General features: G+C 35.0%; 1 protein-coding gene across 1 annotated transcript in view; it reads right to left on the bottom strand.

The window, feature by feature from the left end:
* The window catches only part of Tim23 (translocase of inner mitochondrial membrane 23), a 294,534-nt gene that overhangs the window by 5,863 nt on the left and 263,600 nt on the right, over nucleotides 1-25,071 (bottom strand). The window lies entirely within an intron of this gene.

The raw sequence follows: 25,071 nt of genomic DNA, 5'->3' as shown, positions 1-25,071 counted from the left end.
AATCCTAATTAGTAGATGTCCTTTTGGGGGACCCGGCGCCCCTCTAGCTAAATCTCAAAACTAAAACTCCAATATCTAAACTAAAACTCGTAATTAAAACTTAACTAAAACTATAACTCTAACTAAAACTCTAAACTAAAACTAAACTACATCTCTAAACTAAAACTCTTAACAAAAATTAAACTAAACTATAACTCTAACTAAAACTCTAAACTAAAACTAAAATACAAATCTAAACTAAAACTCTTAAAAAAAATATTAAACTAAACTAAACTATAACTCTAACTAAAACTCTAAGCTAAGACTCTAAGTTAAGACTCTAAACTCTAAATTAAAACTCTTAAATAAACCTAACCTACAACTCTAAACTAAAACAATTTACTAAAACTAAACTACAACTCTGAACTAAAACTCTTAACTAAATCTAAACTATAAGTCTAAACTAAAACTTAACTAAAATTAAACTAAACTAAAATTCTTAACTAAAACTAAACTAAACTATATGTAACTAATACTCTAAGCCAAGACTATAAACTAAAAACTCTTAATCAAAATTAAACTAAACTATGCCTCTAACTAAAACTGTAAACTACTACTCTAAGCTAAAACTATTAACTAAACTAATCTATAACTCTAACACAAACTCTAAGCTAAGACTCTAAACTAAAACTCTAAATTCTCAACTAAAACTAAACTAAACTATAAATAGAATTAAAACTCTTAGCTAAGACTCTAAACTAAAATTCTAAACTCTAACTAAAACTCTAAGGTAAGACTCTAAACTCTAAAAAAAACTCCTAACTAAAACTAACCTAAACTATAACTCTAACTAAAACTCTAAGCTAAGACTCGAAACTAAAACTCTAAAATCTAAACTAAAACTAATATAACTCTAACTAAGACTGTAAGCTAATACCAAACTGCAACTCTAAACTAGAAGTCCTATCTAAAACTAAACTAAACTAAAAGTGCAATGAAAAACTCTAAGCTATGACTCTAGACTAAAACTCTAAACTAAACCTTTAGCTAAAACTAAACTACAAATCTAAAAACATTTAACTAAAACTAAAATAAAATATAACTCTAATTATAACTCTAAGTGCTGAGAGTCTAACTTGAAACTCAAGACTCTGAACTACAACTAAACTAAACTATAGCTCTAACTAAAAGTGTAAGCTAATTGCAAACTAAAACTCTCAACTAAAACTAAACTAAATTACAACTCTAAACAAAAACTCTTAACTAAAACTAAACAACAATTCTAAACTAAAACTCTTAACAAAAATTAAACTAAACTAGAATTCTAAACTAAAACTTTTAACTAAAACTAAATCTCTAAAGTCTAAACTAAAACTCTTAACTAAAATTAAACTAAACTATAACTCTAACTAAAAATCTAAGCTAACACTCTAAGTTAAAACTCTAGACCCTAAACTAAAACTAAACTAAACTTTAACTCTAACTAAAACTCTAAACTGTTAACAAAAACGATTATATAAGAATAAACAAAAACTTTAAAATAATATTATCACATAAAACTAAACTAAACTACAACTCTAACTGATAATAAATGCTAAGACTCTAAAATAAAACTCTGAATTAAAACTAAACTAAACTATAAATCCAACTAAGGTAAACCTTGACTAGATGTAAAAAAAGTTGAAAAATACTATGTTAAAAAAATAAAAAAAAAACAAAAAACGCGGGGGTCTTTAGGGGGCCAGGGGGAGGGGGCCCTTCTGTGTTTCAAGCGCACAAAAAAAGTATTTAAAAATGGATAGGGGGCCTTTGGGTGGCCGTGGTTCCCGGGTCCCTTTGGGGGCGCCGGGTCCCCCAAAGGGACCCGGGAACTAATTAGGATTTTTTTTCAACTATTAAAGAGGCGCCGGGTGCTCTTTGGGGGCACCGGTGGAGTTGGGGTAGGGGACCTCACAACATTGTTCAAATGGAAATTGTATATTATAACGACCACAGAGTTTCACCCAAAATCATCTTCTAAGATGTCTCAAACTGTTTCGCCTAAATCATCTTCTAAAATTTCTCAAACTGTTTCGCCCAAATGATCCCCTAAAAGTAATTTCTGCGTGTTCCTTTGTTTCGACTCAATTATAGATGGCAGTACATGTGTTCGTCCCGGAGTCGTTAGGGCCTCTCTACTGATATATGAGACATTTCAATTGAGCTGTCACTCGCTACAAGTCGGAGCACAATCACAATTAGCTCAGAGCAGAGGAGATTCTAAGGGGTCAGACACTTTTTTTGGGACTAAACCATATCTGCTTGACTAGTAGCTCATTTTAAAGCCATTTTTCTCTGATTCATTAAATACGTCTTACCGCGTTTAAAAGTATTGAATTCAATTCAGTTCCCAAATAAAGTTTTTCTAAGAAATACAAAATCCCCGTCTCACAAATAAGTGGAAAATGGCCTTGCTTTGGCTTATTATGCCTTAAACAGTGTTTTACATAAATGACAAACTATAGCCTTTGGATTTATCATAAAATCCAATATTTTCTTCATTGCAACAGCTCTTTGTGACTTTCTTATTTAACCAGGACGATTTTCTTATCGCCCTAGTCTTAAAATTAAATCTATAAGGCCAAAGAATTAAAAAAAGGTTTCTGTTCATGTCAAAACGTGGTGTGCTGTCAGACAGATGAGACATTTCTAATGAGTTTTCACTCACTACAAGTCGGAGCACAATCACACTTAGCTCAGAGCAGAGGAGATTCTATGGGTTCAGACTATTTTTCGGGACTAAACCATATCTGCTCGATAGTAGCTCATTTTAAAGTCCTTTTTTCTGTGATTCATAATATACATGTCTCACCGCGTTTAAAGGTCTTGAATTCATTTTAGTTCCCAAATAATGTTTTTCATAGCAATTCAAAATCCGTTGTTTACAAAAGAGCGGAAAAGGACCTTGCTTTGGCTTATCGTGCCCTATACATTTTTATTAAATGAAAAACAATACTTTGAATTTATCATAAAATTCAATATTTTTTTCTTCATTTCTACAGCTCTTTTTGACTTTCTTATTTAGCCAGGGCAATTTTATTATCACCCTAGTCTTAAAATTCCATCTATAAGGTCCAAAAATAAGAAAAATGTTCTTATTCATGTCAAAACTTGGAGTGCTATCATCAGAAAGATGAGACATTTCAAATGAGCTGTCACTCTCTAATAGTCGGAGCACAATCACAATTAGCTCAGAGGAGATTCTAAGGGGTCAGACACTATTTTTTGGGACTAAACCATATCTGCTACACTAGTAACTCATTTTAAAGCCCCGTTTTCTTTTATTTATTATATATACGTCTTAACTCGTTGAAAAGTATTGAATTTAATTTAGTTCCCAAATAAAGTTTTTCTAAGAAATTAAAAATCTTCGTCTTACAAAAAAGTAGAAAAGGGCCTTGATTTTGCTTATTATGCACTATGCAGTGTTTTTATCAAGTGAAAAACAATAGTCCATAGATTTACCCTACAATTCAATATTTGTTTCATTGCTACAGCTCTTTGTGACTTTCTTATTTAACCAGGGCGATTTTCTTATCCCTCTGGTCTTAAAATTCCATTTTTAAGGTCAAAGAATGAGAAAAAAATTTCAAATGAGCTGTAACTCGCTATAAGTCAGAGCACAATCACAATTAGCTCAGAGCATAGGAGATTCTAAGGGGTCAGACACCATTTTTGGGACTAAACCAAATCTGCTTGACTACAAGCTCATTTTAAAGCCTTTTTTCTCTGATTCATAATTTATACTTCTTACTACGTTAAAAGTCTTGATTTCAATTTAGTTCCCAAATAAAGTTTTTCTAAGAAATTCAAAATCTTTGTCTTCGAAAAAAGTAGACAATGGCCTTGTTTTACCTTATTATGCCCTTTATGGTGTTTTATTAAGTTAAAAACAATAGCCCTTGGATTCATCGTAAAATTTAATATTTTCTCCATTTCTACAGCTTTTTCACTTTCTTATTTAACCAGGGCAATTTTGTTATCGCCCTAGTTTTAAAGTTTCATATATAGGGTCAAAGAATGAAAAAAATGTTCCTATTCATGTCAGAACGTGGAATGCTATCATCATTCAGATAAGGCATTTCAAATGAGCTGTCTCTCGCCACAAGTCGGAGCAAAATCACAATTAGCTCAAGATTATTGGACTTCTCAGCAATATTCAATTAAACGTATGTCAAACTAAGGCCTTCACACACTAGTTTGACTGGTTATGCTCTATATAGCGTTTTCATTTAGTGAAGAATTAAAGAAACGCCTTAAATAAAACTCTTTTTTGAAAAGAAACTTGGGAACAAAATTAAACCTTAAAATGGTGGGGATGAGGTCTACCCCCTTCCCAACTCTTGCTCTTTACGCTAAAGTCTTCCAGATTTATAAAATTACTTATCATTCGAAACCAACTTAAGCTGCTGTTCTACTTACGAAGTGACATCAAAAGTTTTGTTTTTAGTGCTATATCACACTTACGGCTGGTAGAATTAATAAAAATCACATAGATATGAAAAAAGCTTTCAAATGAGCCATCAAATATAATTCTAAAAAGTACTAGTAGACCACTAACCTCAGCTTTTCCACTTGAGACATGGCAACAAACGTGCCGTTTTCAGTGCCATTTGGAACTTGCTGGTGGTGCAATTTATAGGAAGGAGGTAGAAAGGGGCGTAATTTATTATGGGGCAGGAGGAGGCAACTACTTCCTCCAGACCCAATACCTCCCCCCTCCCCGACCTCACTCACCCCTAGCAGAGTTTTTTTTTCTGCAAACAATCTTGTGAAAACTAAGACAAGCCTGCATAAATAAAGTATCAAGAGAAACTTGTCAGTTTTCTTTAGTATATATTTGCCTCTATGGTAATATATGGCTCATTTTTTCAGTTTTTACTATCATTTTCACTTGATTTGGGAAAATTGGTTCACACGTTGCCCCCCCCCCCCCTGTCCTCCAGGATATTAATGAAATTACGCCCCTGGACGTAGATATGAGAAATATCTTTTATATGAACTACTAAAAATATGCCTAGATACCTGCAATACCAATACGCTCATACCAATACGTGTGATATAAATACATCCGACACCGATACAGTGTGCAGCCCTTTTCCTAGGAACTATGGAGGGTCATATCATCACCAAAACCAAAGATTTTGACCTTTGACATATGTTGAACAAAAATTAAAGATTAAAAAAAGAAAAAAAAAATGAAGATTGGATGAATTTGGGGGAAGGGGGGGGACTAATTTTCCTACAATCTTTTTGGTCAGTTAAAAAGGGCACTGGAAAATTTAATTTTTGTTCAAATGAGCTATTAAGCACCTCTCTTTGATGATCTGATCACCCCTAACCGTGCAAAAAAAAAAAAAAGAAATAAAACGGGAGACTGATCAGTGCTACCCATGCAAAACCATGCAAATTTTCCTTGTCGTTGAGGGAGGGGGACTGTTGTTTACCTATTTAAGGTTTTTAACCATGCTGATTCCAATGGTACAATTTTCATTTTCATCTGACGCCATTTTCGAGGGTTTTCTCGCCTTTTTTTGTGAAATCACTATATATTTTTTTCGCCATAAACTTTTACTTTTCAGACAAACCGAAATAGTAGTTACCATTTCTGAATCAGTGTTACATAGCAACTTTCTTTTACTAGGTATTTTTTTTCAAAACGCGTTTTTTAACTTTCGGTTACTATGGGCTGTGGTTCGCTATTTAAAGGATTGCAGCTGCCGCGGCAACCATGACTCCTGTTTTTGTTATTGCGATTTTTCAGCCGTAACATAAGATTAATCGTATAGGAGGAAAACTGCCCCTTCCTTATTCCCACATCTACCTCAAGGTCACAGAAACTTTGGAGGGTACTCATTCGATCAGAAAATGAGAGTTCTAGTCTCTTATTATAAGTGGAAAGTGATTGGAGACCAACCAGATACAGGGCGTATTTTTGGCGAGGGGGGGGGTAAACACCGGTTCCTATCTATTTTGTACTTTCCCTTTGATTGCTCGGTTTTACGTCTGCTCAATTTTGCGTCTTTTAAGAAATTAATATAAAAAAGAAAGTTTTTCCGAGGGAAGTAAAGAGCGAAGTTGAAACTTAAAACGAACAAAAATTATTACTTCAATGCCTATCTAACATATATCAATAAGACTAGTGTAAATAAATCAACTGATGATATTTCCCTATGTTTTTAGGACTACAGAGAACTAGCACTTTACTGAAAACACAAAAGCCAAGAATAAAAACCAAGAATATTGATTTAGGAGTCAAAAGTTAGTAGGTAGTCCCACAACAACAAACTAATCTATAACGCGTTTCATAGTCTTACAGGAGCTGTGATGTCAGTAGCTTTCAGTATACAATTAAAATTATCTTAAAAACTTGTGCAGAAAAATAATAAGTTTATAGTAACAAAATAATGGATTGATGTATCGGGTAACATCTCAGTCTCGCCTAATATTGCTCAAAATATGAAGAACACATCAACCATAATATGCACCCTGGAAATCCAGTTATTTCTCTGTATAAAACGTAGAATTTTAATTTGTGATACAAATTTTAAAGCGAATATGTAGTATTAATATTAATAAGATTCCTTCTCTTCTAACTTGTCTACAAAATAATCATGAAATGTCCTTTTCAGATCAAAAACGACAGTAATTCTTTGAACTTGTGAAGATGTGATGCCAAATTCAAAGAAAAAATAAATAAATAAAGCAATAATCTAAAAATGCTTTACATTTATACTGTTAAAAGTGCTCTTAAATGGTTTACTTTTACCGTACCAATACTCCTATATTATTCTGTGTTTTCAGGGAAGCGCCAGTTCTCTGTAATTCTACAAACATAGGGAAATATCACCAGTTGATTTACTTGCACTAGTTTTATTGTTATATGTTGGATAGGCTGTGAAGTAATAATTTTTGTCCGTTTTAAGTTTTAACTTTGCTGTTTACTTTCCTCAGAATTTTTTTTTTAATTAATCTTTGCTCGTTTTTATTAATATGTAATGTAGAAGCAAACCTGGCATGATATTTTTATTTACACGAAATTACGGAGGACAAGAACGTATCCAGGTTTTGGGAAGTTCAAAGTTATGCGCTCATAAACCAAGACTTGGCTTAGACAAAGTAAGAAAAGTGCCCGTAAATGGTTTACTTTTACCGTACCAATACTCCTATATTGTTCTGTGTTTTCAGGGAAGTGCCAGTTCTCTGTAATCCTACAAACATAGGGAAATATCACCAGTTGATTTACTTGCACTAGTTTTATTGTTATATGTTGGATAGGCTGTGAAGTAATAATTTTTGTCCGTTTTAAGTTTTAACTTTGCTGTTTACTTTCCTCAGAATATATTTTTTTTTAAATTAATCTTTGCTCGTTTTTATTAATATGTAATGTAGAAGCAAACCTGGCATGATATTTTTATTTACACGAAATTACGGAGGACAAGAACGTATCCAGGTTTTGGGAAGTTCAAAGTTATGCGCTCATAAACCAAGACTTGGCTTAGACAAAGTAAGAAATGAGCTAACTCAACGTAGGTTCAACGTAAGTCAGTGATGTTCACTTAAAATTCCGATGGCCAGGATCTTTCAAATGTCGAATATGTTCTTCATTTTCTGTAAATTAAAACCCGAAATCTACTTTCACAATTTTGCCTGTTGCTTCCTGGTTTCATACATTAAGAAAATCAAGATAAAACCTATTAGAGAATACAAGAACTGGGTATTAAGAACTGTTATGAAACTGAAACACTGAGTTAATTCAAGTTTTTATTGTAAAGAGTGAGAGCATTAAACTATGCTTTATGAAGTTGAACTTTTGCAAACAGGAGGAAGGGGAGGGTGGTACGTCAAGGAATAGTCATCGAGAATTTCATAATCCAACTATTTGTCATTTGGTGAATTTCTTTCTCTTAACAGCATTCGATCTCTTAGAAATCATTTTGCGAGCTTCATGTTGCCTGACCGCGTTAAAGACAAACATTTCATTGCTAATTACTCCAAGGAACTAGCTAACATAGAAATCTAATAAATAGTAGAATTTGTAAAAACCTAGTAGATATGAGCAATAGCTTTTGAATGACCAATTAAACATCTCTCTGCGATGGTGTGGTAGCCTCCTAATGTTGCAGTAGCTTCCTGGTGAGCAGACGATTTATGAAGGTTATTAACAGCAATTTCTTTCTCTTAACAGCATTCGATCTCTTAGAAATCATTTTGTGAGCTTCATGTTGCCTGACCGCGTTAAAGACAAACATTTCATTGCAAATTATACCAAGGAACTAGCTAACATAGAAATCTAATAAATAGTAGAATTTGTAAAAACCTAGTAGATATGAGCAATAGCTTTTGAATGAGCAATTCAAAAGCTCTTGTCTTTATAAGATCACTGTCAGCTCCTTCAATATGCAATAGTGTAAAACCGCTCATTTTCAAAATATTTGAATGTTTTTTTCCAACTTGAAACAATGTAAATTATTCAAATGTCAATGTGGAACTGAGACATTAACTCACCGTCAAACTTTTATATCAATGATCACGTGAGCAATAGGCCCGCTTGAAATGATGGATGGATGCTTATGTGTATTGTATGGTGTTTATTCGGATGTATATGGATGAATTGATGTTTATAGTATTGATGTTTGTTTGATGTTTATGTATATAAATGTGTGGATGTTATTGTAGTGATGGTGTTGTGTATTGATGTATGGTTGGTTATTTATGTTATTATATGGTTGGTTATGTGTTTTTTTTACGGTGGGGGTACTTTCTGATCGGAGTGATTGGCCGCTTGTATGGTGAGGGGACTATCTGCTCGGACTGCACATATCCATACTACTTCTGTCTCCCTTTTCTTCTTCTTTTTTTCAGGCCTAGTGGGTTACCAGAACATCATAGAGAGATACTTAATGGCTTCTTTAAAAGCTATTCATCATATCTACGTACTTTTTATAAATTCCGCTATCTGCAAGTGCCACACGACACTAAAATTGGCACTATTTGTGCCATTTCTCAAGGGTTTGAGATATCGGGCTACCCGAACATCGTAGACTGATAGTTAATAGCTAATATTGCTCATGTCTACGTGCTTCCTATAAATTCCACCTTCTGAAAGTGTCAAATGGCACTTTTGGTGGCATGTCTGAAGTGCAAAAGCTGGAGCCCTTGGGCTACGAGAATTTTTTAGAGAGGTGTTTAATGACTCATTTTAAAGTTATTACTCGTATCTACGAGCTTTCATCAATTCTACCATCGGTAAGTGCTATATAGCACTAAAAACAGCCCTTTTGGTGCCACTTCTAAAGTGGAAAAACCTGGAAGCATAAAACGGTAACATCGTAATAATTATGTTCCAAAACTCTTCACTGGAGGTTTAGAAGAAGCCCTCTCGTTCACCCTCCCTCCTATCCCCGTTAATAACCTTCATAAATCGTCTGCTCACCAGCAGGCTACCACACCATCGTAGAGAGATGTTTAATTGCTCATTCAAAAGCTATTGCTCATATCTACTAGGTTTTTACAAATTCTACTATTTATTAGATTTCTATGTTAGCTAGTTCCTTGGTATAATTTGCAATGAAATGTTTGTCTTTAACGCGGTCAGGCAACATGAAGCTCACAAAATGATTTCTAAGAGATCTAATGCTGTTAAGAGAAAGAAATTACTGTTAATAACCTTCATAAATCGTCTGCTCACCAGGAAGCTACTGCAGCATTAGCAGGCTACCACACCATCGCAGAGAGATGTTTAACTGCTCATTCAAAAGCTATTGCTCATATCTACTAGGTTTTTACAAATTCTACTATTTATTAGATTTCTATGTTAGCTAGTTCCTTGGAGTAATTTGCAATGAAATGTTTGTCTTTAACGCGGTCAGGCAACATGAAGCTCGCAAAATGATTTCTAAGAGATCGAATGCTGTTAAGAGAAAGAAATTGCTGTTAATAACCTTCATAAATCGTCTGCTCACCAGGAAGCTACTGCAACATTAGGAGGCTACCACACCATCGTAGAGAGATGTTTAACTGGTCATTCAAAAGCTATTGTTCATGTCTACTAGGTTTCTACAAATTCTACTATTTATTAGATTTCTATGTTAGCTAGTTCCTTGGAGTAATTTGCAATGAAATGTTTGTCTTTAACGCGGTCAGGCAACATGAAGCTCGCAAAATGATTTCTAAGAGATCGAATGCTGTTAAGAGAAAGAAATTGCTGTTAATAACCTTCATAAATCGTCTGCTCACCAGGAAGCTACTGCAGCATTAGCAGGCTACCACACCATCGCAGAGAGATGTTATACTGCTCATTCAAAAGCTATTGCTCATATCTACTAGGTTTTTACAAATTCTACTATTTATTAGATTTCTATGTTAGCTAGTTCCTTGGAGTAATTTGCAATGAAATGTTTGTCTTTAACACGGTCAGGCAACATGAAGCTCAAAAAATGATTTCTAAGAGATCGAATGCTGTCAAGAGAAAGAAATTACTGTTAATAACCTTCATAAATCGTCTGCTCACCAGGAAGCTACTGCAGCATTAGCAGGCTACCACACCATCACAGAGAGATGTTTAACTGCTCATTCAAAAGCTATTGCTCATATCTACTAGGTTTTTACAAATTCTACTATTTATTAGATTTCTATGTTAGCTAGTTCCTTGGAGTAATTTGCAATGAAATGTTTGTCTTTAATGCGGTCAGGCAACATGAAGCTCACAAAATGATTTCTAAGAGATCGAATGCTGTTAAGAGAAAGAAATTACTGTTAATAACCTTCATAAATCGTCTGCTCACCAGGGAGCTACTGCAGCATTAGCAGGCTACCACACCATCGCAGAGAGATGTTTAACTGCTCATTCAAAAGCTATTGCTCATATCTACTAGGTTTTTACAAATTCTACTATTTATTAGATTTCTATGTTAGCTAGTTCCTTGGAGTAATTTGCAATGAAATGTTTGTCTTTAACGCGGTCAGGCAACATGAAGCTCGCAAAATGATTTTTAAGAGATTGAATGGTCTTAAGAGAAAGAAATTCACTGAATAACAAATAGTTGGATTATCAAATTCTCGATGACTATTCCTTGACGTACCACCCTCCCCTTCCTCCTGTTTGCAAAAGTTCAACTTCATAAAACATAGTTTAATGCTCTCACTCTTTACAATAGAAACTTGAATTAACTCAGTGTTTCAGTGTCATAACGGTTTTTAATACCCAGTTCTTGCATTCTCTAATAGGTTTTATCTTGATTTTCTTAATGTATGAAACCAGGAAGCGACAGGCAAAATTGTGAAAGTAGATTTCGGGTTTTAATTTACAGAAAATGAAGAACATATTCGACATTTGAAAGATCCTGGCCATCGGAATTTTAAGTGAACATCACTGACTTACGTTGAACCTACGTTGAGTTAGCTCATTTCTTACTTTGTCTAAGCCAAGTCGTGGTTTATGAGCGCATAACTTTGAACTTCCCAAAACCTGGATACGTTCTTGTCCTCCGTAATTTCGTGTAAATAAAAATATCATGCCAGGTTTGCTTCTACATTACATATTAATAAAAACGAGCAAAGATTAATTTAAAAAAAAAAAAATTCTTAGGAAAGTAAACAGCAAAGTTAAAACTTAAAACAGACAAAAATTATTACTTCACAGCCTATCCAACATATAACAATAAAACTAGTGCAAGTAAATCAACTGGTGATATTTCCCTATGTTTGTAGGATTACAGAGAACTGGCGCTTCCCTGAAAACACTAAACAATATAGGAGTATTGGTACGGTAAAAGTAAACCATTTAAGGGCACTTTTAACAGTATAAACGTAAAGTATTTTTAGATTATTGCTTTATTTATTTATTTTTTCTTTGAATTTGGCATCACATCTTCACAAGTTCAAAGAATTACTGTCGTTTTTGATCTGAAAAGGACATTTCATGATTATTTTCCAGACAAGTTCGAAGAGAAGGAATCTTATTAATATTAATACTACATATTAGCTTTAAAATTTTTATCACAAATTAAAATTCTACGTTTTATACAGAGAAATAACTGGATTTCCAGAGTGCATATTATGGTTGACATGTTCTTCATATTTTGAGCAATATTAGGCGAGACTAAGATGTTACCCGATACATCAATCCATTATTTTGTTACTATAAACTTATTATTTTTCTGCACAAGTTTTTAAGATAATTTTAATTGTATACTGAAAGCTACTGATATCACAGCTCCTGTAAGACTATGAAAAGCGTTATAGATTAGTTTGTTGTTGTGAGGTTACGTATTCATTTTTGACTCCTAAATCAATATTTTTGCTTTTTATGCTTGGCTTTTGTGTTTTCAGTAAAGCGCTAGTTCTCTGTAATCCTAAAAACATAGGGAAATATCATCAGTTGATTTATTTACACTAGTCTTATTGATATATGTTAGATAGGCATTGAAGTAATAATTTTTGTTCGTTTTAAATTTCAACTTCGCTCTTTACTTCCCTCGGAAAAACTTTTTTTTTATATTAATTTCTTAAAAGACGCAAAATTGAGCAGACGTAAAACCGAGCAATCAAAGAGAAAGTACAAAATAGGTGGGAACCGGTGTTTACCCCCCCCCCTCGCCAAAAATACGCCCTGTATCTGGTTGGTCTCCAATCACTTTCCACTTATAATAAGAGACTAGAACTCTCATTTTCTGATCGAATGAGTACCCTCCAAAGTTTCTGTGACCTTGAGGTAGATGTGGGGATAAGGAAGGGGCAGTTTTCCTCCTATACGATTAATCTTATGTTACGGCTGAAAAAACGCAATAACAAAAACAGGAGTCATGGTTGCCGCGGTAGCTGCAATCCTTTAAAGAGCGAACCACAGCCCATAGTAACCGAAAGTTAAAAAACGCGTTTTGAAAAAAAACTCCTAGTAAAAGAAAGTTGCTATGTAACACTGATTCAGGAACGGTAACTACTATTTCGGTTTGTCTGAAAAGTAAAAGTTTATGGCGAAAAAAATATATAGTGATTTCACAAAAAAAGGCGAGAAAACCCTCGAAAATGGCGTCAGATGAAAATGAAAATTGTACCATTGGAATCAGCATGGTTAAAAACCTTGAATAGGTAAACAACAGTCCCCCTCCCTCAACGACAAGGAAAATTTGCATGGTTTTGCATGGGTAGCACTGATCAGTCTCCCGTTTTTTTTTTTTTTTTTTTTTTTTTTTTTTGAACGGTTAGGGGTGATCAGATCATCAAAGAGAGGTGCTTAATAGCTCATTCGAACAAAAATTAAATGTTCCAGTGCCCTTTTTAACTGACCAAAAAGATTGTAGGAAAATTAGCCCCCCCCCTCCCCCAAATTCATCCAATCTTCACTTTTTTTCTTTTTTCAATCTTTAATTTTTGTTCAACATATGTCAAAGATCAAAATCTTTGGTTTTGGTGATGACATGACCCTCCATAGTCCCTAGGAAAAGGGCTGCACACTGTATCGGTGTCGGATGTATTTATATCACACGTATTGGTATGAGCGTATTGGTATTGCAGGTATCTAGACATATTTTTAGTAGTTCATATAAAAGATATTTCTCATATCTACGTCCAGTGGCGTAATTTCGTTAATATCCTTGAGGAGGGAAGGGGGGGGGGCAACGTGCGAACCGATTTTCCCAAATCAAGTGAAAATGATAGTAAAAACTGAAAAAATGAGCCATATATTACCATAGAGGCAAATATATACTAAAGAAAACTGACAAGTTTCTCTTGATACTTTATTTATGCAGGCTTGTCTTAGTTTTCACAAGATTGTTTGCAGAAAAAAAAACTCTGCTAGGGGTGAGTGCGGTCGGGGAGGGGGGAGGTATTGGGTCTGGAGGAAGTAGTTGTCTCCTCCTGCCCCATAATAAATTACGCCCCTTTCTACCTCCTTCCTATAAATTGCATCACCAGCAAGTTCCAAATGGCACTGAAAACGGCACTTTTGGTGCCATGTCTCAAGTGGAAAAGCTGAGGTTAGTGGCCTACCAGTACTTTTTAGAATGATATCTGATGGTTCATTTGAAAGCTTTTTTCATATCTATGTGATTTTTATTAATTCTACCAGCCGTAAGTGTGATATAGCACTAAAAACAAAACTTTTGATGTCACTTCGTAAGTAGAACAGCAGCTTAAGTTGGTTTCGAATGATAAGTAATTTTATAAATCTGGAAGACTTTAGCGTAAAGAGCAAGAGTTGGGAAGGGGGTAGACCTCATCCCCACCATTTTAAGGTTTAATTTTGTTCCCAAGTTTCATTTCAAAAAAGAGTTTTAGTTAAGGCGTTTCTTTAATTCTTCACTAAATTAAAACGCTATATTGAGCATAACCAGTCAAACTAGGGTGTGAAGGCCTTAGTTTGACATACGTTTAATTGAATATTGCTGAGAAGTCCAATAATCTTGAGCTAATTGTGATTTTGCTCCGACTTGTGGCGAGAGACAGCTCATTTGAAATGCCTTATCTGAATGATGATAGCATTCCACGTTCTGACATGAATAGGAACATTTTTTTCATTCTTTGACCCTATATATGAAACTTTAAAACTAGGGCGATAACAAAATTGCCCTGGTTAAATAAGAAAGTCAAAAAGCTGTAGAAATGGAGAAAATATTGAATTTTACGATAAATCCAAGGGCTATTGTTTTTAACTTAATAAAACACCATAAAGGGCATAATAAGGTAAAAGAAGGCCATTGTCCGCTTTTTTGCAAGACAAAGATTTTGAATTTCTTAGAAAAACTTTATTTGGGAACTAAATTGGAGTCAAGACTTTTAACGTAGTAAGTATAAATTATGAATCAGAGAAAAAAGGCTTTAAAATGAGCTTGTAGTCAAGCAGATTTGGTTTAGTCCCAAAAATGGTGTCTGACCCATTAGAATCTCCTATGCTCTGAGCTAATTGTGTGTCCAAGTGTTCTCATATAATTGCTCTGCTGAAAGAGATTGTGCAGAACATGGGTCATGTAAGTAAGTAAGTAAGTATGACCGCACTAGACCCTCAAGGTACAAACCGGCGGTGCTGATCTCCGTTTCATGGCCCTTCAGCAAGGAAGTGCAATGGGAGGCTGGGGCCAGCCCCCTTGGCACAAGGGTTATGGAAATACGTTGATGATGAGACCGGACAGTGAACAATTGTATCATCACCTGAGACCATTCTTGAATGGATTCAGCTAAATCATCAATAATCAGCCAAGAGTTTGGTTCAATACTATTGAAAATGTCAATTCCCTGTAGTAATTTTGTGTCTGGGGAAATACTTCTTATTCTGTTATAGGATTCTTACCAAACACTGTACCAATAGTTAATTTTTGGGGATGTTCTAAAAACATTTTATCGCGATTTTGAACTATTTTCGTTTTAAGTGTCGTTTTGCAAGGCATTGAAGGTCCGCAAAGAAACGATCTAAATGGAGTTTTAAATTGATACATAGTCCCTTGCAATGTAAAAGTACAACTGACTGTAGATTGCATCGGTCCATTGAATAAATAATAATTTCCCTACTGAGATTCGAGAGAAATGTATTTTTTAATAATAATACATTTTTTTATTTACAGATAAACGACACTTTAGAAAAATAATACATGTGACATATGACAACACTCACATATAACTCTACCTTGCTAAGAAGACACTACTTAGTTGGGGAAAAATATCTATAAAAAAGGATCACACCCACCCACCCACCATTTACTATTGAATTTTTCCCGACCAAGGTCATGTCTATAGTCTTGACATACAACTCAGTCAGAAGTTAGATAATCTCCGTGGGGTAGCACCTTCACACCATCCGCACACACATAGACTTTATCTGATACGGGACACATGGCTATTTTATCCACTAAAACTGTGTAGTTTTAAATTTTAAAAAGCGAATCGCCATGACTTTTGCTCTTGGAACTAAACTACTTTCTACACAGTTCCTTTGTACACTCAAGTCGAAATTAGGATTCACATAATGTCTAGGCACCCCCTTGCAGACTTTTTTGATTACCTCATTGTGTGTTTGCACACAGTACACCTTCGGACCTGCAAGCACACAATTGGAAATCAAGTCGCTTCCCGTCTCTGATTTTATAATTAATGATTGATTTGGGGCCTGGCGCTTCACTAGCTCCAGGTAAATGGACTCGTCCCAATTGGTAGTCGAAGTTCATTCGAGAGCTAACGTGCGCACCTTTTCCAAATCTTCTAATAAATTCGTGGTTTTAACTTTTAGCAAAAATGAATCAGTATCCCCATAACATACTTGAACTTCTCCCTCCCCCAGCCAATAGCATCTACACTAGACCCCGAAACCACGCCGAAAAGGCGGCAGTGTGACGCCGATAAAAAGCGGTGACGCGCCACCAAGCTTGCATCAGTGCGCTGACGCCGCCGCTGATTCTATCGGTGGTGGCGTCACTAATACGCCGCTGTTTTTCGCTCTTTTTTGCTTATCGATATCGACCTCCGGGCTTCCAGCGTCATCCCGGCTACTCTGTTTCTTCAAGATAAATACTGTCATCTTGGGTTCGCCGTGTATATTGGTTCGTAGGAAGGAGAAGAAGAAATTTTTCTTGAAACAAAAATTCTACCTTCAACTTTAAAACTCTGTTCATTTTTTTTCTGATTTTTCAGATGAAAATAGATAGGTAAAAGAGCATTAGGCAATTTAGGATGTTATCAAAGGGAGCGTAATCGCGCTGCCTAAGTAAAGAACAATGTTGGCACAATGTATTATTTTTTTTCCATACCAGGGCAATTCGTATCGAAGGAGTTGTCATAGAAACTTCGAAAAGGGCTCATGCGATTGGAACTTGGAATAGCTAATGCCCTTTTTAATAGTCGAAAGTGATTGGAAGACAGCTAACAACCCTTCCACGCCCATCATTTCCCCAAACACATCCAATCAAAATTTTAAGATAGCCATTTTGTTCAGAGTAACTGATTTCCAGAGAGAAAATATGTTTTTGAGGAGATTACTCCCCCACAACCCTTAGGGCAAGGGTTTTAAGTTATGCCCTGGGGGTATATAAGAACGATGTTGGCACAATGTATTATTTATTATTCTTTTCCTTTAGACCAAGTCACTTCGTATCGAAGAAGTTGTCGTAGAAAATTTAAAAAAGGCTCATTCAATTTGAAATTGGAGTGGCTTGTGCCCTTTTTAATAGTCGAAAGTGAATGGAAGGCAACTAACACCCCTTTCATGCCCACCATTTCCCGAAAAACAAATCCAATCAAAATTTTGAGATAGCCATTTTGTTTAACGTAGTTGAAAATTCTGGAAATTAGGTCTTAGAGGATGACAACCCCCCTCACAGCCCTTAGAGTAAGGGTTGTAATTTATGCCCAGGGGGCATATAATGTGTTTATAGAAAGCATTGTCGAGAAACTCAAAAAGGGATCATTTGATTGGAAATAGAAAGGCCTAGTGTCCTTTTTAATAATCGAAAGGGATTGGAAGGCTTGACATTTTTATAGTAAAGATCGATCTGGGTATAATGTATCATTTTTTTTGTTGTTGTTGTTTTTTAGACCAGGGCACTTTATATCGAAGGAGTTGTCGTAGGAACTTCGAAAAGGGCTCATTCGATTGAAAATAGAAAGGGCTGATGTCCTTTTTAATAGTCGAAAGTAATTGGAGGGAAACCAATCCCCCTCCCACGCCCACCCTCCTATTTGCTTTATGTTTAAAAAGTAAATATTGCCTTAAGATAAAATCAAAATGCACTGTGTTAATGCTAATTCCCAATAAGGCATCTCAGCAGTATCCCAAGAACGACTGAGGGTATTATGTTCAAACTGTTGGGGCTACTTCTGCTCCTAAAATTTAACCAAATCAAAATAGCGTAAGTGCATTCAAGCTATCATAGAAAGTAAACAGATTGTTTTGCGAATTGTATCAAGTTTTCCATTTCAGGTAAACTAGAGGAGGTATGAAACTAAATTAAACACTACTTTTTGTGTCCAGATTTTTAAAAGGGTCTATGTTGTTAAAAATTGAAATTGCTGAAAATTTTTTTCCATTATAAAAATAGCAGGCCAAACTATTAATTCTTAAAAAAACGAAGAGATTTAAACTATTATTTTCTTTTTCCCTGAAAAGACTATGTCAATATAAAACGAACAAAAATTAATTACAAAAACTGTTTCCACAAAATAAGTTTTCCAAAGAAAAGTAAAGAACTCCATTAAACAAAAATGAGCAAAAATAAAATTAAATAATTTGCCAAGCGTGAAACTACCACAAATCATTATCGATAAATAAATGAAACCCAAAACGAACAGAAATTACAATATATAGCCGAGTCAAACTCAAAACGAGCAGAAATTAACATAAGTTGGGCTCAAAACCCCTATGCCTTCCCTAGGCCAGAACATAATTTGCACTTTGCTGAAAAAATACTAATGAATGTGCATTGTCAGTTTAATATACATATACTGATATTTTGTAATCAAAATGTTATTATTATTTGATTTATTAAAGTTATAAAAGAAAAACATTTATATTTTTTCAGTAAAGTGCAAATTATGTTCTGGCCTTGGGAAGGCATAGGGGTTTTGAGCCCAACTTATGTTAATTTCTGCTCGTTTTGAGCTTGTAAATGGCATTTTTGGCAGAATTTAATCAGTTTTTTTACATATGTTTGCTCATGTCGCATCAGCAATAGTCGTGGTCTATTGCGTACACTCGTCAAGGTTGAGAGACTCGGTTATTTATTGTAATTTCTGTTCGTTTTGGGTTTCATTTTCTTATCGATGCTGATTTGTGGTAGTTTCCCGCTTGGTAGATTATTTGATTTTATTTTTGCTCATTTTTGTTTAATGGAGTTCTTTACTTTTCTTTGAAAAACTTATTTGCAGAAAAATTTTCATTTAATTAATCTGGAAAAGAGCTAGAGCTAGTATAGAAATACATCTATAGCAATGAATTACATTGTTTTGCACAGTAAGCAGAGCACATTAAAGTTGAAGTAGCCTTAACCTTTGACTTGAAACTTCGTAACCTGACCATTTCTATTAGAAACGAATTTTGGAAGGTTTTTCCGTTTTGATAAGAAAAGACGATAAAGAGGTAGTTTTGTTCCCCCTAAAGTGTAGGGCGCAGGAGCCCTATGGTAAAGGTGCAGGTTAGTTCTCCCTTATAAAAACAACTTATTTCAGCGGATACAAAGAAGAAGCCCATTTGCGGCATTCTGTGGGACCCCAAGGTCCAATACTAGCATCAGATCCCGCGAGTGGCAGTTTACGCTTGCCTAGTTCTGGCTGTACCGGCCACAAGTGCCCCAGCTAAACGGCTTTTTAGCATGACAGGACTGATAGTGACTACAAAAAGGTCAATGGCTCCAGGCAGAGTGAACAAACTCACTTTTGTTACATCAATTGTAACTGAAGTGATGTAACAGCTGATTTATAATTGTTGGTGTTGTTAAGCCATGGTATCTGACTTGTATACAGTGTTTTTTTATGTTGTTATTTGGTTTTTTCACTTCCTTTTCGTATGTATTTGATGAACAGGTGATGTTTAAACTTCAAACTTTGAAAGTTATACACACATTAGCCCAAAACATTACCAAGAAGAAAATGACAAAACACGGGATTTTATAGGAACAATGCGATGTTAAACATAAACACAACATAGGTTTTCCTGGGTCTAGTGGCTAAAAATGAGAATTCTACTTGGTCTGATCGACGGTGAACATAAACACTTTTCGCACGGCCCAAAAAATTCCTGTTTTGTCATATTGTTCTTGTATGTTCTTAGCCAACCATTTAAAAATCCTTACTAAGATCAAGTTGATGTTGAACGTGTTTGGCGAGGTGGAATTTTTATTATTATTTTTAATCAGAAAAATTGGCGAGCCGTGGCGCGTCGCCAGTCAGAAATTGATGGCGTGCTGCCAAAAAAAATTTTTCCGCGCCTGGCGGTGTGCCTCCGCCGATACTAAATCACACATTCACCGCCGTCATGTCGGCGTGGCGTGGCTTCGGGGACTAGTCTACACACATCGTAAAAGAATGGCAACATGAGTTTTTTTTCAAATTTCTGTTGTTGCGCTGCCACCTACAATATTTTCATTTAAGATAACGTTTCCTTTTATTATGCAAGAGGACCATATAAGAGTCTATGACGGTGAATGATGTGAAGTTTCGATCTGCAATTATTCGAGCACGTTCTTTTGGGTCAGTCACAACGTCACAATGAAATCGATTGCTTACACTCTCGCATATTTTACCGAAGGCTGAGTTCAAAATGAGTTTAAAGATTTCCCTTCCAACCTTCGTTTTCGCTTCGGAACGTTTACTGGCAAAACTGTCAATAAATGTTTTCAAATAGAGTTTCTGGTCAAATTGGAGGGCTCTATGTATCCATGTGATCTTGAAACCATTGGCTGCCATCCACCGAAAAAGAACATGATGTACAACAATACTCTCGATCGTATGAAGGTCGGCGATAAGTTTTGTTTTGAAGGTGTCCAGTGCAAACCCCCATTCTCTGCCAAAGAAATATTGTATGGACTCAAAGAGTCCCTAATCAGTGGTCTTTTTATGCACGGGAAAACAAAATCCTTTACCTAGTCATGATGCTCCACTGGTTTTTCACCATTGATTTAAAAAAAAACTATCCTTGTGGTCCATTCTCCTCAACATTGCCAATGTCGGGGAAATTTTAAGCACGAGGATCGTTAAGCCATTTGCAATTACCACACGGCAAAGAGTGGTAAGACATTCCCGGCGGATAAAGGGAGTTCATATCCAGAAAAACTGCATATGACTTTACACCGGTGTCTTCGCCAGTCGGGTCAGTTTTAAGGACAAAATCTCCGTGGAAAACGTACCCTCCCTTCATTGATCTGTCTACAAGTAGATTATGATCCACGTCAATAACAAGCGTATTTCCTCTTTACTAATTTTAAGAATTGAATCCATTCCCAGATGAGAGGTAATAAAATATTGAATTTTATAATAAAACCAAGGGCTATTGTTTTTCACTTAATAATAATACTGTATGGGGCATAATAAGCCTAAGCAAGGTCATTTTCCGCTTTTTGATAAGACAAGGAAATTGAATTTCTTAGAAAAACTTTATTTGGGAACTAAATTAAATTCAAGACTTTCAAACGCGGTAAAACATATATATAATGAATAAGAGAAAAAAGGGTTTTAAAATGAGCTACTAGTCATGTATATATGGTTTAGCTCCAAAAAATAGTGTCTGACACCTTAGAATCTCCTCTGCTCTGATGTCAGGGGCGAATCTACCGCATTTTTATTGGGGGGCAAGGGGGGTCCATATCCAGATAGTCAAAGGGCATGAGATGTATAATAATTTTTCTTCACTTTATTGGGGGGGGGGGGTAACTGCCTCCCCTTGTCACCCCTCAAAAACGCCCCTTTCTGATGGAATTGTTTTAAAGTATTAGTTTTTTAGGTTATAGGAGACAGAATCTGGCATCACTGTAATCAATTTGAAAGATTGGGCGATCGGCGAAGGGTGTTTTCTTCAAATTTTGGCAACACTGAATATAGAGTGATGGCAAGGGCAATGGGCAATGGGCTATTACCTCAGGTTGATATTAGAGCAAGGTTTTGCCAAAATTTACTGATTTGCTGAACTTGAACCAAAAAAGATGGCTGAAAAAACTCGTTCTGAAATGTTTGAGGAAGTCAAAAGCTCTCACGCAAACCATGAGAAATGAAAGCAGAAAGCAATGAAGAAAGAGATAAGAAGAGGGTTCGGGATGACCGTGTATTTTGTTTGGATATGAAAAGCATTTTTCTTTTGCCAAATGGGGATTTTTCGTCCTTTTTTTTACAAAGCAAATCACATGCTTTAACTGAATTGATATTTTTACCTTTTGCAGACATAGATAAGATAAGATATTTATTTCAAAAACGTCTATCACAAGCCCCGAAGCACCGAATTCGCATTTCAGAGTCATAATACCAGAAAGTAAAATATCATAAAAAAAGCACAGAAACTAAAAAAAAACAAACTGGTAAACCAATGCCAAAAACAACAATGTCCGAATGGCAAAACCATTCGTTATTCAACAACAAAAAAAACGAAAATTCAATGGCAAAATTTCAGAAACTGAAAAAGGTAAAAACAAAAAAAGAGTAAAATAAAATTAACGTTAAAAAGGTTTAAAAGATAATACAAAAAAGGGGGGAGGAAAAAAAAATCGAACGAACAAAAAACTTGGGTATCATCAGTACCAAAGAGACAAAAAAGGAAATCTAGTGGTTTATTTTATCCGTAATGAAGGGTACAAAGGTTTTTTCATACCTTGAAATCAGGCAACAGATAGGCGACAACATAGAAACGCGTTCAGAAAAAGCACGTGGCAGGCGGCGTCTGGATGGGGAGCGTCTTTTGGGGGAAATATTTTCCGCGCGAGGTTTTATTATTGCATTTTTTGCAAAACGGAGACACAACGTTCTTCTCCTGTGCTCAAGATTTTCCAACTTGGCTTTTTTTTAGAAAAAGCGAGTATGGTACCTTACCTTCTTTAATTATTCTCAGGGCTCTTGCTCTTTTTTGAATGGATTCCGAAAATACAAAACTCGTAATCTTGCATATCTTGAATATCAAACAATAGACACCAAACTGATGGAAAACAAATCTTAATAGATTGAATAGAGTCAAATTAGAGCATTATAGAAATATCAACTAGGATTCAGAACTGTCCTAGTATAGCTTACTCTGTAAATACCAAGGTATTTGATTGTTGAAATTCGTTAATGGGGAATCTACACAACCATATGCACTTTAAAAAATCCCCATATATTGTTTTGTGTTTTTTTATAGTAGCGGGTGCCAGGTAACAAAAATGTGTGCGAAAAATCAGCAAAAACAAGGTTAAAACAAATGTAATCAAAGTAATCAGCAAATGTAATCAAATACAAATGTAATCAGCAGCTTCAGAAGCTGCAAATTCTCTTTGACGGTATAGCCGTCTTTAAAAACTGATGGATTATTTATGTTTGAATTTTTACAGACTAAAAGCGTTAATAGTTAAAATTAATAGTTAAAATAGTTAAAATTAACGCTAAAAGCGTTAATAGTTAAAATTAAATAGTTACGCTTTTCTACTCTCATGGTTTAGCATGCCAACACTGACGAAAATTTGATATTTCACTAAAAATTCCATAATTCTGAAGCCTCCTAAAAAAAACGTTTAGAAGATTGTTCTTTTCAGGTAAGAAAGTCCTAAGATGGTCAAGGGGTATGCTGAACTAAACAAAAGACACTATGCATCTGCATCTCATCATTCTTCGTTTATCTTCCTGCATTTGACACAGTATTTAAGGGAATAAAATGTTTCCATACGAGAAATTGGAGTCAGAACGGGGAATTCTATATTACAGCCATAAATCAAATTAAATAAAAGAAAGAAGTTTTTTTACCTGAAAGTAAGGATCAACATCAAAACTTAAAACGAAAAGAAATTATTACGTATAGGATGGGGGCTGCCCCCTCCTCAATATCTCGCTATTTAGGCCAAAGCTTTTTTAGAACTACTAAAAAAGGTTATTATTCTTATTAAACGGCCTTTGTGTTTCAGGAGTTGTTCTTAAGGAATTGGGACAAAAAGTCAAACTTTAGCGTAATGAGGGAAGTCTTGAGGAGGGTGCAACCCACTAATAGACGTAATAATTTATTTTAGTTTTCAGTAATATTGGTGATTGTGGCAATTACCTTTCTTTTTGTTGATGTTTTGACAAATAAGCACCCACAACTTGAAACCAATATTGTTTTCAATAAAGCGCAAAGTAAAGCTCTTAAGAAGGCATATTGGGCCTTATTCCTACTCCTGTTTGTGGTAATTTCTTTTCGTTTTAAATTTGATTATTTATTCTTACTTCTGTAAGAATTACTTACTTATTTATTACTTATTACTGATTATTTATTTCTTACTTCTGATTATTTGTTCTGAGATTCATTTATTTATTGGTAGCGAATTCTGTTCGTTTAAGTTTGAAAAGGAACAAAAATTAAGATTTTTTCCTTGATTCATTAAACACTAAATTTCTTAATACTTAAATTAAGGTTAATTTCCTCTAACAAAATAAAAATAAGCGGTAGTTGCCAATTAGCTGGAATCCACGCGATATATTGTATACGAAAGCATTAACTCATTTGTAATTTTTCCAATCACTTTCTTTTAAGAAGTTTCATATTGTCTAAGATAAAGTACGAAATCTTGAATAAAGCTTTCTAATAGTCTATAAAAGTCTATAGAGGGTGTAACTCGGCATTTCGAATCCTTGAAAAACTGTTCCCAGTAATGTAAATGTTAATCAACCGATATAAAATAATCAAATAACAATTGTGAGATTATAATTTTCTATTTTAAAGGGGTACAACCCTTTCTAAATAGTTAAGGGGTAAAGATTTCTGTTATTTCTCTTCTCAAAAATCAACTAGCTATTGTTTAGATGTGAAAATCCCCCTAATATGCAAATATATAGCCCAAATTTGTCTCTAAACTATTATATTTTCATCATATTTCGTTTCATCTCACTAGAATTAACCAAACTTGACTTCTTGCGTGGGTTTCAGCTAATTGACAAGTACCAAATAAACTAACGCGATTTAATTAAGCGAACTTTGGAACGGATGATTAGCAGCAAATTATCAGCATATGCAAAATATGACAGCATAGTCTTATAAAAATAAGACGGAATACTACGTGGAAACATCGTTCAAGACAAGCAACAAAGAGATATAGTGACTAAAGCCCCATCCTCACTTCCTAAGCTCTGGACCGGATTGGGATGTAACCGAAACCAGCACCACCTGACCATAGTCAAATAAACGAATTTGACTTACTTGACTTAAGTCCCATCCGTCCTCGAAGGTCGTTTTGGGGCCTCTTCATTCATTATGTTATTGATGTGGCGTCTGTATGAGTATCTATCTTCAGTCAGTCGTAGAAGTTGCGGCAGGTTGAGTGTAGAGAAGTTGTCTTTCCATCTCTTAGGGGGCCGACCTCTAGGGCGAGAACCCTGCACGCGACCATCGAAGACTACTTTCGGTAGACGAAAATTTTCCAT

The sequence above is a fragment of the Artemia sp. Qi Xiang Cuo genome, chromosome 21 (genome assembly GCF_049724085.1).
Source record: "Artemia sp. Qi Xiang Cuo chromosome 21, ASM4972408v1, whole genome shotgun sequence".
In the NCBI taxonomy this organism is placed as follows: Eukaryota; Metazoa; Arthropoda; class Branchiopoda; order Anostraca; family Artemiidae; genus Artemia; species Artemia sp. Qi Xiang Cuo.
This window is presented reverse-complemented; position numbering and strand designations above follow the sequence as displayed.